Genomic DNA, 13,363 nt, shown 5'->3' with positions numbered 1-13,363 from the left:
AAGGTGGGGGGAAGGGGCAAAGGGGAATAGGTGGGCGGAGGGAACACAGAGAGAATAGGAGGTAGAAAGTTAAAGAAATTGAGAAAAGAGAAGGAGGAAAGAGTAACTAAGGCTTATGAGAGGCCCGGCATAGAACTGTTGTTGAAGCTATACCAAGGATCCCATACTTTGTGAAACGTGGAAACTTTATCATGGAGGAGACTAGTCACATACTCCATGGATGCCGTGTGCCAAGTTCTTTTCATAACACCCTCTCTAGAAGGTTGTGAGGCCTTCTTCCATTCACTAGCTATTTGTAACTTAGCTGCATTATAGATGTGTCGGATCAGCTTTTCTGATGTTTTAGTAATGCCCTTGATAGGTTGGTATAGAAGCACCGAGAGTGGATTCTTAGGCACAGTAATTGAAGTAACCTGTCGAACCAATGATATAACTTCGTCCCAGAATTTATCTACCAAAGGGCAATCCCACCAAATATGAAGGAAAGAGCCCACCACCCCACATTCACGCCAACATAGATCTGAGGTTTCGGGATAGATAGAATGAAGTTTCTCAGGGACCATGTACCATCTAGTGTAGATCTTGTATGAGTTTTCGCGGATAGCTATGTTAATAGATGACCTTGAGATTCTTTCACGGATGAGCGACCATCTCTCCTCGTCTAGGGTCACCCCAAGATCCTGTTCCCAAGCCTGCTCAAACATTTCCTTAGGAGGAAATGAGGAGGACACGAGAGAACTATACAAGATCGAAATATAGCCTCGGCGACCCGGACTATAAATACAGTGTCTCTCGAAGGATGTTGGCAACCACAACCTAGATGAATGGGTCTGGGCTTGAATAAAACTTTTGATTTGCACATAGTGAAAGTAAAGGTTGCTTGGAAGTGCGTGTCTCTCGCACAAGTCTGTGAAAGAGCGTGGAGCATGCTCTCCCATTAAATGGAAGAAACAGTCTAGCCCTGCTTTCCTCCAGGGGTAAGCAAAAGCATTGATGCACCCCTGCGGGAAACGAGGGTGTCTCCATAGCTGGGTGAGATGCGAAGGGTATGGGGCCAGTGTATATTTTTTGTTCAATTTGTCCCATACCTCCAGCGTAAAACGGATGGAGGGCGTAACAAGGGTTGAGGCTGGTCTGACACCCCTAGGAATCCAAGGTAAAAAGCGAACTCCTATATCTGGAGATAACAAGTCTTCGATATCCACCCACTTCTTGATTCCCAATGGCGAGAGCCAAGAGATAAGATGAGTCAGTTGTGTAGCTTGGTAATATTTGTCAAACAAGGGGAGGCCCAGACCGCCATTAAATTTAGATTTAGCTAGACAAAGTTTGCTACGTCTGGGTCTCTTACCTTGCCACACAAACCCACAGCACATAGATTGAATAGAGCTCAAGAAAGAGTCGGGGACTTTAATCGGGAGGTTCTGAAATAAATATAAAAATCTGGGTAAGACATTTATTTTGATGGCATTGATCCTTCCGAACCACGAGATGTAAAGAGAACTCCAGGTCAATAAATCTAGTTTTATTACGGACAACAAAGGGGGGTAATTAGCCTGAAACAAAGTTTCGTAGGAGCTTGTTATATAGACTCCCAGATATCGGATTGCTTTAGGACGCCACTGGAACTCAAAATTAAGCTCTAAGACTTTCTTTGTATGAGGTGAAAGATGTAGCGCAAGCGCTTCTGATTTGGAGTTGTTCACTTTATATCCAGAAAGAGAACCGAAATTTTGCAGCTCTGCAAATAAATTAGGAAGAGAGGTTTGGGGTGATGATAATGTGAGAAGAACATCATCTGCAAACAGCGATATCTTAAATTGTCTACTCTTGACCTGGATTCCCCTCACATCCGGGTTTAGTCGAATCCGAGCAGCAAGTGGTTCGATACATAGTGCATAGATAAGAGGGGAGAGAGGGCAACCTTGTCTCGTCCCATTCCCAATGCCAAACACGGAAGAGGTCAAACCATTCGATGACCCTGAGGAGGATGGGCTATGATATAAGGCTTGAATGCCTTGAAGAAAATTGCCGAAGAATCCAAAGCATTGGAGGGTTTGAAACATAAATGGCCAGGAGAGCCTATCAAAGGCCTTCTCTGCGTCTAGCGCCAGAACCACAGAAGGAAGTTTAGTTTGGTTTATGTAGGAAATCAAGTCTATGGTTCTCCTGGTGTTGTCTAGAGCTTGTCTGTTTGGGACAAATCCAACTTGATCCGAATCTATAAGGCGCGACAGATGGTTGTTCAACCTATTCGCCAGAATTTTGGCAAATAGCTTAATATCCGTGTTTAGCAATGAGATGGGCCGGTAGCTAGCACAAACCGTGGGGTCTTTATTAGGCTTGGGTATTACAATAATATTGGAACGTGTGGTGTCTCTGTGAAATTGCTCCCCCCGTAGGATTGAATTGAAAATAGTAAGTAGGTGTGGAGACAAAATATGTTTAAAGGTTTTATAGTAAGAGGTGGTGAAACCATCGGGGCCAGGGGCTTTGGAGGTCTTTTGGGATTTAAGAGCTGCCTTAAGCTCCTCCCCATTGATGTCTTCATTCAGTTTGGAGGTCATATTCTTATCTAGCTTTGGGAGGTTACAAGTCTTTAGAAATTGTTGGATAATCGATGGCGAGGGGGTGTCGGGGCTCCCTCTTTATTCAGATTATATAGAGATTTGTAATACCTATAGAAAGAGTCGTTGATAACTTTCGGGTCGTAACTCAACACTACAGGGTTTTTGTCCAATAATCGGCTCAACTAGGCGACATACGACCGCTCGTTCGAAAGTCGGGTCAGTGTCCGCAGTGACACGATGGTCGAAAGTCTGCCTAAATGGACGATTGTCGCCTCATTTGGTTGGTCGTACCGTTCAATTTTTTCATTTCAATCTCCTTTTCATTGTGTAGTGTGTATAAACTTCTGACCAATTCACGACAATCCTCTGATACTTCCTCGACCTGGGGGCGTGTGTATGTAAATTTGTGATGCCTGTACCAGTTCCACGTGGTGTGGTATCCGCACATCACAGACTTGTGTTTTGTATACATGTGTATTGCACCTGTCTGGCTGCAGATCATTACACGTATAAAGCATGTGTGTTATTACCCTTTGCATCTATGTTGGGAATCTATTCATATTTACCCTTTATAAACTTATACCTTTATAAACTATTAAACTTATAAAGCCATATTAACCTTTATTAACTAATATTTGTAAAATACCCAGAATAGACCACACAGTGTTCATGCAACAGTTTTATTGCAGGAAAAAAGTACATTTTTTTTATTGCAGAATATGACAAGTGAAAAAAAAAAGTTTTACACTTTAAAGGTGCTACTGGTTTGTGGCAGAACAGTTCCAAACCGCATACACATTTCAACAAAATTTTTCTCAAGGTTTTAATTTTTTTTCTTGGCTTTCTAATCCCTTTGATTTATTTACCTACAAAACAAGGAAATAAAAAATGTTTACCATTAAACTTCTATATACGTAATTTATAAAATTTAACGCCAGAAATACTCTGATTTGCTCACCTTGCACACTGCTCGAGATCAGTTTATATTTTGGTCCCTGTGGCGCATTCGTAATAATAGTGGGCTTAACCTCCATATATTCTGGAAAACAGGAGCCATTTTGGTTATTATAATGGTACAGGTATGTGCCCAAAGCATTTAGTTGTCTATACATATTCACTGAAATACCTTCATGTATAACTTCTTTTATATCTTTGGATTCAACATCAATTTTTTCTTGTTTGATAACAGGTGTTACATTAGTGGTATCAGTGGTATCTAAACAGGCCTTTTCACCATTAATTCTTCGTTCTGACAAAAAAAAATCTATGTTACAAATTAGGCGTTTACATTGCTTCGTGTGAAACTAGAATGAAATAAAGTCCTTCAAACAGATACACTACATGTGCTACTGACATTTTTTAATGTCGTAGTCGTACTGGTCCAGTACTTTAACCATCATCTCCACCTCTCTTGCGCTCATTGGATTTGCTCTTTGTTCTTCTTGAGCATCTCCATCCCCCACCTTAACGTTTTCAAAATTTTTTGACCCTTCCAGCACCATCTCTGACTCAGTCTCCGTCTCCATAGCTGCAACCCCCACTGACACCTTCTCACCCGCAACCCCCACTGACACCTGCCCCTCACCCGCAACACCGCACTGACACCTTCTCCTCACTCGCCATCTTCTCACACTCCTCGGCGCCAGACAGGCTCCTGTCATTTTATACACTCAGATATGGTAGTTCATTTCTGCTGTGGGCCAATCAGCGATGATGCCCGCAGAGAATGGACCATTCCATTACATACAAAGGAATTTTATTATTGGGGAATAATTATTGCATTGCACTTTACCAGTTAAATGTTTTTTTCTAAATTTTATGTATGGTAATAAACTTCTATTTTATAGGAAAGAATGAAGAGACAGTGTTGCCTTCTCTTTTTATGTGGCTTTGGGTGTTAACTACAGTGAAAGCTCTGCCCCTTTATGCTACTGTCTTTGGTATATTGTTACATTCCCCGCAAATGATGCTTCAGTGTGTACGAAATTAAAATTATTGCTCACGACAACATGGCTGTAAAAAGTCGCTAACGGGACGGCCGTTCTTCCCTTTATTGCCTAAAACAAGGCTAGTGTGTATGCAGTCCATGGACCGAGTGATCAGACCATCGATCGCATGTAAAATTGATCGGCATAAAAAGTTGGTGGAAAATTCTGTAGTGTGTATCCAGCTTTAGTCTATGTTTTAAAACATACATGTATGCGTGCAACTAGACAGCACAGAACATGTGTATGAAAGTAAGATAGACTATAAAGAGGCATTGTATGTACAGTATGCATTAAAAGATTTTTTATGTATTTAGCATTACATAAAAAATTGTACAATTTTTTTTTTAATCCATTTATTAATCATTATAATGTTAAGAGTTGTTAATCTATTTTATAATTAAACTGTTATATGTATGCGTTCTGATGTGCCCTTATGTTGTCCATACGCTTGTGCGTAAACTACAGTCTGTTCTGTCCCTGCACATGAGGCAAGACCTTTTTTTTATCAAATGCAAACTGCATGCAGGCCAAAAGTGTTCCAAAATCAGGCTCAAAGTACTCTTGTAAAAACATTTAACAATATGCTTTTAAAACCTATTATAGACTTCAAACTATTGCTGCTTGAAACTTATACTCTTCCGATATGTATGTACATTCAAAAGATATTTGTTTACATTGACTTCAGAATTCTAGGAGTGTGGCTGGTCTAGAGGACCACTCCATAAAAGACCCTAAAATTGTACCAGATAAAAATAGAAGATTTTATTAAAGAACTTTTAAACTATGAAGCACCTCTCTGTCTCTTTTTATACTACTTAATATGTATGTTCAATACTAAGATTTACTTTAACATACGTATTGTATCAAGCACCGTACAGAGGAAAAGGGGTTATCAATTGCGAATCCAGAAAATACAATTTCACCAAAAGCATAGGGAAGGGGTTTCTTACTGTAATGGGTGGTGTCATCTGTGGAATCCCTTACCCATAAGGTCATGATTTTGTGGGTCAAAAATAAATTTTTTCCCATGTGTGGATAAATTGGCACTCTGGGGGGTTCATTTTGCCTTCCTATGGATCAACGCAATTATAATGCATGAAGGGTTGAACTTGTTGGACCTGTGTCTGTTTTCAGCCTACTAATATTGTAACTATGCATATGCAACTATTTCTGATTGTGACTGTTTTTGGTTGCAGAATTACCCTTAGGGAATTATATAAGGCAAATCCCAGTGTTTCTTATGATGCTAGGAATTTTGTTTTCAGTCACTAGGCACATGCTGGATTGCATTTAACAAATTACTTTGGTCCAATGCTACCACCAAGTGCTACAAGGAGGGCTTCTACAACAATTGCTCATCTGTAAAGATCAAGGATAACTCCTAAACTTAACCCTGATTCCCCCCCTCACCCCCCCAATCTCTTTGCAACATATCTGACACTGGCAGAGAACAGGCCTCCCACTGTGGAACTAGAATCTGTCTGGGAATTGAGATTCAGAAGCAGTGGGGGAACTGTACATAATGAGGAACTAATATGAATACTTTTACAGGCTCATAGTGCTGATCAGTTGTAGCAATTCCCTGAGAATTGCCCAAAGCATAAATTATTTAATGTTTTGTAAACAACTGGTCAGAGTGAGAAATGTGTTCACAGAATATTGACCTCAAACTATAGTGGTGGGTGCTTTTTAAACAATTTCATTTTAAGATAAACTACTATGATCCAAACCATTTTTATTGTTCTGTATGAGTGAAGTATTAAAAAAGAATCAGAAATGGTTGGCGACTATTTATTTTGCACTTAACATTTTGAACCTCTATTAATGCCTAGATCCACTGGAAGTGCATATGTCAGGGGCATTCAAAACTGGGGCAAACAGATGTACAGGTGAAAAACGTTAACAAAAAGGTGCTTAGAAACCAATCAAATGCACCTTTATAGCCATTTTAATCCATACACCTTTTGACTATGTTATGTTAATTATATCATACCCAAAAGGCTATATACCGTATATACTCGAGTATAAGTCGACCCGAATATAAGCCGAGGCACCTAATTTTACTACATAAAACTGGGAAAACTTATTGACTCGAGTATAAGCCTAGGGTGTAAAAGAGCGCTAATTTAAAAACCTAAATAAAAATGATAGGTTCAATCTATGAAATCATTTTTAGCTAGATGACAAGGAACATTAATAAATGATTATAAAATCATTGGGTACAACCTAACCTAAATAAAGGGGAGGGAGAGAGGGAGAGAGGGAGAGAGGGAGAGAGGGAGAGAGGGAGAGAGGGAGAGAGGGAGAGAGGGAGAGAGGGAGAGAGGGAGAGAGGAGAGAGAGAGAGAGAGAGAGAGAGAGAGAGAGAGAGAGAGAGAGAGAGAGATTTCCCTTACCCGGCAGTGGAACGCATATGCGTTCCAACAACAGGAAGTTCGGCATTTGGAACGCAAGTTTGCCGAACTTCCTGTTGTTGGAACGCATATGCAGAAGTTGACAGCCGAGGGACCGGACACCAGGTAAGTTCACCCGTGTATAAGCTGAGTGCCCTTTTTCAGCATACAAAAGTATGCTGAAAACCTCGGCTTATACACGAGTATATACGGTAATCATTTAACTTCATCTTTCTAATTATACACCATATATATATATATATATATATATATATATATATATATATATATATATATATATATGATATTCGGCCACTTTGACAGCTAAATTTAAAACAGCAGTGTCTTTAAGGGCAAGTTTTGCCCTTAAAGACTTTGCTGTTTTTAATTTTGGCTGTCAAAGCAGCCGGAAATCGCCGAGTTGCAGAACTTGCAGGTTAATACATTTATCCCCAGGTTTTTTCCACCCTAGGATTGGTTCTTCCTTAATTACAAATAATCTTCCCTGAGAGCTCTCTTCTCACACAACCCTCTCTTCTGATTAGTCTGTGTGGAGCTGTGCAGCCCACAGTATGACCCGCACTAATCAAAATAGATGCTGTGTGTTCTCTGATTGGATGGCATGAGGTTGGGGCATTGCTAGGAACCTAAACCTTAACACATTAATAATCATGACCTCAGTCTGCCATTACTGTGCTCACACAAGAAGTACCATGTCACCACATGCCATCACTTGTGTCATTGATTAATGAAGCAGCAACATACTCTGCAGTGCTATACAGCTAGTGAAGACACAATAACAAACAATAAAACAGAAGGTGAGAGGACCAAGGCTGCTAGAATTTACCCCTACATGTAATCACTATGATTTCACATGTGATCAATGACATTGTGACCCACCGATATCCATACCGGATATACTATACTCACTGTACTCCACTTAACTTGCTCCCAAATGTTATTACTGTACCCTCACATGCCAACGATGCTTTTCTCACAATATGACATCGCTAGATTAAATGTATTTCATCTGAAAAATGTTTCCAAGGCTTAGTTACAAAAACTTAATAACAAGACATAAAATAAGTTGCACAAATAAGTTTCAGAAAATAAAATAGGAAATAAAACTAGAGTCACTAATTACTAGTTAAAACTTGTGTGTGTGAGGGAACACAATTGAGAAATATTAGACATTTCAGTCTTGATAGACCCCCTCATGAAAATGCACAATGTAATGTCTAAAGTAGAAGATTTTAAACCCTTCTTACAGGCTCTTTACCCCACCTTAGGAATTACATTTTTAATTAAGTCAGATTTATTCCCAAAATGAAACAGAGCTAAGATATATGTTTGCGTACCTCAGAAAATCTCTCATCTCTGCTCTGCTTGAGTGTTTAGATGGTTTACAACTTTGTGGCTTCAAACTACTCCGAGTGTCACTCACCAGACTGTGAGTGCTTCTTCCCGTGTGTTTAGGAACCGTGGCCGTCCACCATCCTGAGGGTCTGCGCATGTGCAGCCCTTTCAAACCTTCAGTACATGTTCCTTTTAGTTAATTGGCTGATCAGGCAACACTCCCTATTTAAAGCACCTGAGTTCCATTCCTCGTTGCCTGATCTTGGAGTCTCATTCCCATGAGCCTCTGAAGGTGTTCCGGTGTTTCCTCGTGTATTCAGTTCTGCTGATTCCTGTGGTTTCCAGACCACTTCAACTCTCCTGTGTTTCATCGTGACTGTATTAGCTGATTCCTATCCACTGCCTCCGTGCACTACAGTTATCAACTCACTTCAACTCTCCTGTGTTTCATCGTGACTGTATTAGCTGATTCCTATCCGCTGCCTCCGTGCACTACAGTTATCAACTCACTTCAACTCTCCTGTTTCATCGTGACTGTATTAGCTGATTCCTATCCGCTGCCTCCGTGCACTACAGTTATCCACTCACTTCAACTCTCCTGTGTTTCATCGTGACTGTATTAGCTGATTCCTATCCGCTGCCTCCGTGCACTACAGTTATCAACTCACTTCAACTCTCCTGTGTTTCATCGTGACTGTATTAGCTGATTCCTATCCGCTGCCTCCGTGGACTACAGTTATCCACTCACTTCAACTCTCCTGTGTTTCATCGTGACTGTATTAGCTGATTCCTATCCGCTGCCTCCGTGCACTACAGTTATCCACTCACTTCAACTCTCCTGTGTTTCATCGTGACTGTATTAGCGGATTCCTATCCGCTGCCTCCGTGCACTACAGTTATCAACTCACTTCAACTCTCCTGTTTCATCGTGACTGTATTAGCGGATTCCTATCCGCTGCCTCCGTGCACTACAGTTATTAACTCACTTCAACTCTCCTGTGTTTCATCGAGACTGCACCAGCTGATTCCTATCCGCTACCTCCGTGTATCTGCAGTGTCCTGCTTGCCGCTACCCTTCAGTTCTATTCGTGTCTGCAGCCAGCTGATCCGCTCTCCGTGCTTCCACAGTGTTCCTGCCTGTGTCAACTCGCCTGTCTGCATCGGATCAACGCCTCGCTGCTTTCATCTCGTCTAGACCATCTCCACACTTCAGTGTTCTCCAGGTGTCCAGTCCTATATACTACTGCTTCCTGAGTATTTGTTCGCATCTCCGCTGGTCTACCTACCTGTGCGCTGCACCTACTTGACTACCGCTTCTACCCTCCTGGGACTTCGCATCCTGCCGGCCTCCAGCCATTCAGGTATCTCTGCACTCCTGTCTGACAGCCTGCTCCTGAACCACGGTATGCATACTTCTCATTGACTGTGCTGGTGTATTGCATATCTTGCTGGACTGAGTTGTTCTCCCCTGGAGTTTACTATCCGCTGAGGCTATTGCCATCATTTGACTGTGTTACCTTTTGCCCGGATAGTTCCTGTGACTTTGTATTATTGTGCAGTGCTGTTCAGTCATTACTATATTGTGCATATCATCATGGGATCAAGTTCAGTGTGCCCGTGTATACTCTGTATTGCAGTTCTCTCCCCGTGCTCCTCCTCACATATATATTCAGTGGTACAACTTGCTAGAGGCAGACCACTGATCCCTGTTTCCAGAGTCACCTGTTTCTAGTATCCTTTCACATAGCAATGGTACAACTTGCTAACGCAGACCACTGACTTCCCGGATACCTCCACCTGGATTCCATTCCTTCACATAGACAGCGGTACAACTTGCTAAACGCAGACCGCTGACTCTCATCACCTCCTCGTTGCTGCTGGACATTCCTCCTCACTATAGCAGTGGTACAACTTGCTACCGCAGACCACTGACTACCCTCACGTTTCCTTTGTCCATTCAGTTCCTCGTGTACTACTACCTGTATATTACCAGTGCTGCTAGTCATAGACTTTCCACGAGCATTCTCTACCATCTGCTGTCTCCTGTTCCGTGATCACCCCGCTACCAGAGTACCATATTACCATCTATACTACTCTGGTAAGTCCATCATCTGGTGATCCCTGGGTAAAGACTCCTAGTGCCCGTGACACCGAGATCCTTAACTATCCCAGGCCTGGCTAGTTTCAAAAGATTATGGACACTTGCATAGGTATCATCTAGCAAAGCACACGTTGAGATTACATTACAAGGTACATACAATATACATTGTCATACATGAATTCAACAGAAAATAACAATCAGTCATTAGATATACTACATAATCGTCACAGGCAACCTTTCACAAGTGTGCACTTGTTCTAGAGAATCATTATTTTAATGAACTGCAACCTATATTTCTACTCTCGAAATGGACCATGTCCCCACGCAGCCCCAGGCAACAAAATGCCTTTCCCAGAGCATTCCGCTGCACCTTTCTACCATACCACTGCATTTATTTGCCATTGCTGATCTCCATATTTCAAAGACAACTCACCTCCTATCCCCCCTAGCAGACTTTAGCTATTGTAGAACCATCAGTCCCAGCATATAGGGAGCAGCTTGAGAGAGTGCTGCTGCCCCTTGCGACTGTTTAGTAGGAAGCCCGGCCGGACCTCCTAGGTGATGCACCATGTGAATACTAGTGAGCAAAGGCCAATTAGGCAATCCGCTTAGATAACTTGCCCAATTATGACAAGGACCTTATTGTGCAAACTGATGCATCACAATACAGGTTAGGAGCAGTACTTAGCCAGGTGGGGCCAGATGGACAGGAGCACCCTGTGGCCTATTTGAGCAGGAAACTGTTGAACTGGGAGGAACAATTGAAAAGAAATATTTGGCAATTGTTTGGGTAGTGAAGAAACTTCAACCTTATTTGTACGGATGACATTTTACCAAGGTGACTGACCAGAATCCTTTCAAACAGCTACAACACACCTCAGGGAAAAATGACAGACTTTTGCGGTAGAGCGTGGTACTTCAAATTTAAGACTTCCATATCATTCACAAGCAAGGAATGGCCCACAGTAATGCAGATGGACTATCTAGACAGGAAGAGGTGGATCTCCTGGGTAACCCCTAAAAACCTCAAGAGACTGCGGGACCAGGAGCCAAATCGTTGGACAAGGGGGTAGGAGTGTAGCTGGATAACTTATAAATAACTTATTGTATAAATATATTTAAATTAATAAGGCAGTATGCCAATTTAGATCATTGCAAATGTGCCGATTTTTGAATTGGCATGTATTTTGTATGGAAATTTATTGATTTCTGTGATAGTATGCATGATTTATGTCAGGCAGTGGGCCTTCTGAGACGTACAACGGAGCAAAACACTAACTGGTATTAACGCCACTGAACTAGCAGGTGCGGAGTCTAAAGTACCCCTGGTGTTCGCCAGGGACCCCCGCAAGGAAGTTTGGACTTCGCTGCACAGGGCACGCAGGTCGCAGTCCTACAAGTAAGTTGCCGGTGTAGTGTAGAAGGGTCAGACGGTCCGGGTCGAGCCAATCAGGAATGTACGGTACCAGGGAGAATCCGAAAAGGTAGTCAACAAGCCGAGGTTGCAGTACAATATGAGTCTCACAGATAATAGGATGGTCGCCAAGCCAGGTCACAACGGGAACAGGAAACAGTGGAAGCACAGTAGGGAACAGGGAGCAGGAGAACCAGGATGCTAGGTATGAACTTGTAACTCTGGCACCCTAATGGCGCCAGAGCCAGGTTTAAATAGGGAAGGTAGAGAAATGATTGGAGGAGCCAGGAGGCGGGATTCCCGCGGGACAGGTAGCGTCCCGTTGCTAAGCAGCTGGACAAGGCAAGGCGCGTGCGCCCGACGGACCCCTAGAAGCGAAAGCCGCAGCGCGTCTGTTGCCTAGCAATGAACAATGTAGACAGCAAGTTTTAGAAATCACAGATTAATGTAAAATTTGTTAAAGTTTAAACTGCATTTAGCTCTAAGGGTAGAGGATATATTACATCCTAATGTTAATTATTGAATGTGATATATCAGACATTACGGTGCCACTGGGAAGGCGGCTTGGTTGCCACCTACCCACATGAATGTCAGAATCTCTATAAAAAGAGCACTGTTTGACCTTGTAATGTATCATTCCACCTGTAACTGTCCTTATAAGTGCTACTTGAGCTAATAAAACATCAATGCTTCAAGATCCAGCATTGAAAACTCTTTGCCTGCTGTGATTCCTGTGACCTACAGATTAGACCATTCTATTTCGTTATCCGGCTATTCTCAGGTTGGGGCCCAGCATCCAGTACCAACGCTTTGCCTGTTACCCTGCAGCTCTGGTCAGTGTAATAGGCCAGGGGAAACCATCCACTGCAACCCTGATCTAAAGGAAGTCGTTAGGTTTAGCAGCCCAGGTGCCCAGCAAGGGGATACACTAGCAGAGAGACTTACCCAGAAGAAAGTACTTCTAGATGCCAGTGAAGGAGCCTAGGGGTGGCAGCAGCAAGCACCTCCTACTGCATTTAGAGAGGCACAATTAGGATAAAGAAAGGGGACAGTGGCAAGTGAAGCCAGGAAGGTCCCCAGCAGCACGGACAGGGTGTCATGGGAGGCCCATCCTCTCACATTAGGTAAGTTGGAGTTTGTAGTTCCCCAACAACTGCAGGGCAGGTTTCATAATAATCTGCTCCAAGTTCTGACTACATATATTTTAAGGGCAAATCTTCTTGAGGGGGGTTTCCATGCCGCACAGCTAGAGTGGTCATGGTCACCCCACTGCCATCCACTACAAATACAGGAGAAATGGTGTGTGCACTCCTGTTAGGTGCCCGCAGCTCCCCCTTCACAAGCAGAGCAGTGTGAAGTTAGACATACCTCCTAACTATCCTTGCAGTCAGGGCAAAGTCATGAATAGGAAGTCACCCAAAATCTTGACTGTCCCACCAGGACAGTTGGCAGACTGTCCTGTTCTTGCTGCTTTCACTACCTGCCCTCTTTGGATAAAAGAATAGATACATGAAATATGGAAAATCTAGCAATGAGTGAAC

At 42.5% G+C, this 13,363-nt stretch overlaps 1 long non-coding RNA gene across 2 annotated transcripts in view; it reads right to left on the bottom strand.

Annotated features, from left to right (window-relative positions):
* Positions 1-3,266: 3,266 nt before the first annotated feature.
* Positions 3,267-13,363, bottom strand: part of LOC142108151 (uncharacterized) — a 12,346-nt gene continuing 2,249 nt past the window's right edge. Inside the window, exons 1-3 of one of the 2 annotated variants that reach the window (XR_012680107.1) lie at positions 3,697-4,082; positions 3,529-3,609; positions 3,267-3,436 (exon numbers count right to left, since the gene is read on the bottom strand). This is a non-coding gene — a long non-coding RNA (uncharacterized LOC142108151). Of the gene's footprint in view, positions 3,437-3,528; positions 3,610-3,696; positions 4,083-13,363 lie in introns of those variants that run through there. The other variant, XR_012680108.1, reaches the window with a different exon arrangement.

Source organism: Mixophyes fleayi, chromosome 1, assembly GCF_038048845.1.
Source record: "Mixophyes fleayi isolate aMixFle1 chromosome 1, aMixFle1.hap1, whole genome shotgun sequence".
In the NCBI taxonomy this organism is placed as follows: domain Eukaryota; kingdom Metazoa; phylum Chordata; class Amphibia; order Anura; family Limnodynastidae; genus Mixophyes; species Mixophyes fleayi.
Note: the sequence above shows the minus strand (reverse complement) of the source record. Positions and strands in the feature narration are given on the sequence as shown.